We start from the raw sequence: 2204 nt of genomic DNA, 5'->3' as shown, positions 1-2204 counted from the left end.
GGCTGCGTCGAGAAGACGATCAAACTTGACTATCTAGAGGAAGTAAAAGTCGTAACAAGGTTTCCGTAGGTGAACCTGCGGAAGGATCATTACCGGTTGAGCGGCCAGCGGCCCGCCTTTCGGGGAAAGGAGGAGAAATCTTCCTCTTCCCCGCTCCCAAAACTTTTGTGCCGAGGGGCGCGGAGGGTGTCCCGGCGCGTGAGGCTGGTGCGGAGGGGACGGTTTTCGCCCGCTTGCCGGGCGGGCCGGCCCGTTACGCCCGCCGCGCCGCCGGGGGCCTCGCCGCGGCCCGGAGCCGCATCCCGTGGCGGTAGGTTCAGGCATGCAAGGAGTAGGTACCGGGACCCGTGCGGTAGTGTGGCCCGCGGGGACGGCTGTAACAGGGAAGGGGAGTGGGGATTGCGGGGGCTGCACGCGGCGCGAGTCGCGTGCAGTTATCCGTTTAACCCCCAGAAGGAAACCCGGGCTGCGCGCGGGGCAAGCCGCGCGCAGACATCCGGCTCCTTTTCCCCCGGCCCGACCTCGTCCGTCCCCGGTCTGGATCGCCCCGTCCCCGCCGCCTCGTCCCGCCCCGCTCCTGCTTGTTACGTTCCCGCCGTCCTGGGTACTTGTCTAAACCACTAGTCTGGCCGGGCCACGGCCGGCGGGCCGGGGCCGGGAGGGGGGGCAATGCCGGGGCTCGACCGCCCTGCGCTACTCCCCCTCCCTCAGCCCCGCAGCCGTCGGTGTCAGCGGGGCCTGGCCGCCCTCGGAACCAAAAAAACCAAGTCGCCGGGTACCCAACTCTTGGCCCGCCTTCGGCGGGCCCGGGGGGGTTCAATGTCTCTTCCACCGTTCGTACTTTAACCCCCCCACGTTCCCTTGCCGGGAGGGGGGGGTGGGCGCGGGCGGGAGGGGGTAGCGCCCGGCGGCGCCGTTATCCCCCATGTCAAACCTTTGTCTCCGATCTATGGCCTCAACCCCTAAAACAAATCCACAAACGAACAACTCTTAGCGGTGGATCACTCGGCTCGTGCGTCGATGAAGGACGCAGCTAGCTGCGAGAACTAATGTGAATTGCAGGACACATTGATCATTGACACTTCGAACGCACCTTGCGGCCCCGGGTCCCTCCCGGGGCCACGCCTGTCTGAGCGTCGCTTACCAATCAATCGGGAAAAGGAGGGCGGCCGACCCCGTCCTCCGCTACTTTCCCGCAGTTGGGGGTTTTCGTAGGCCTCGGCCCGACAGCCGGCCTCCGTCCCCTTAAGTGCAGCCAGACGCGCCGTGCCGCGTTTCGCCGCGCCCGTCACCGTTTGTCCAGGGGGCCCGCGCGCGGCTGCCGGCGGAGGGACACCCGTTCCACCATCGAGCAGTCCGCGCGCCGCGGCCCTCCGGCGCGGCCGGGCGCGGCGGGGCGTTGGCCTCGGCCGCGTCGACCCGAGTCCGTACGGGCGAGCCCGGCCGCCCCCCGCCAGTGCGGTGGGGGGTTTCCGGCCGCCCAACCCGAACCCATCCGACTACGACCTCAGATCAGACGAGACGACCCGCTGAATTTAAGCATATTACTAAGCGGAGGAAAAGAAACTAACAAGGATTCCCTCAGTAGCGGCGAGCGAAGAGGGAAGAGCCCAGCGCCGAATCCCCGCCCCGCTCCAGGGGGGCGAGGGACATGTGGCGTACGGAAGGCCGAGTTGCCCGGCGCCGCCCGATGGGGGCCCGAGTCCTTCTGATGGAGGCTCTGCCCGTGGACGGTGTGAGGCCGGTAGTGGCCCCCGGGGCGCCGGGGCGCGGCCCTTCTCGGAGTCGGGTTGTTTGGGAATGCAGCCCAAAGCGGGTGGTAAACTCCATCTAAGGCTAAATACTGGCACGAGACCGATAGCACACAAGTACCTTAAGGGAAAGTTGAAAAGAACTTTGAAGAGAGAGTTCAACAGGGCGTGAAACCGTTAAGAGGTAAACGGGTGGGGCCCGCGTAGTCCGCGCGGGGGATTCAACCCGGCAGGGTGCTTGGCGGCCGCGGTTTGTCGGCGCGCGCGGCGGTTTCGGCCCATCCCGCCCCCCCCTTTCGTGGGGGGGGGCGGCGAGCGTGGCCTGGCGTCGCGCGCGGCAAGAGCCGCGGCATGCCCCCCGGCCGGGCGCACTTCCCCTGCCTTGCGGTGCGCCGCGACCGACCTCGGGTTGGCCTGGAAAGGCTTGGGGCGACGGTGGTGCGGGGCGGCCCT

General features: G+C 67.8%; 1 non-coding gene and 1 pseudogene across 1 annotated transcript; both read left to right on the top strand.

The window, feature by feature from the left end:
- Positions 1 to 985: 985 nt before the first annotated feature.
- LOC148314385 (5.8S ribosomal RNA) lies at positions 986 to 1139 on the top strand. The gene has a single exon (XR_015841796.1). It is a non-coding gene; the product is annotated as a 5.8S ribosomal RNA (ribosomal RNA).
- A 363-nt stretch (positions 1140 to 1502) lies between these two features.
- LOC148314384 (28S ribosomal RNA) overlaps positions 1503 to 2204 on the top strand; it is a 4720-nt pseudogene continuing 4018 nt past the window's right edge.

This window comes from Idiotropiscis lumnitzeri, unplaced genomic scaffold (assembly GCF_059441095.1).
Source record: "Idiotropiscis lumnitzeri isolate Australia: NSW breed Sydney's pygmy pipehorse unplaced genomic scaffold, RoL_Ilum_1.0 HiC_scaffold_311, whole genome shotgun sequence".
NCBI classification, from domain to species: domain Eukaryota; kingdom Metazoa; phylum Chordata; class Actinopteri; order Syngnathiformes; family Syngnathidae; genus Idiotropiscis; species Idiotropiscis lumnitzeri.
This window is presented reverse-complemented; position numbering and strand designations above follow the sequence as displayed.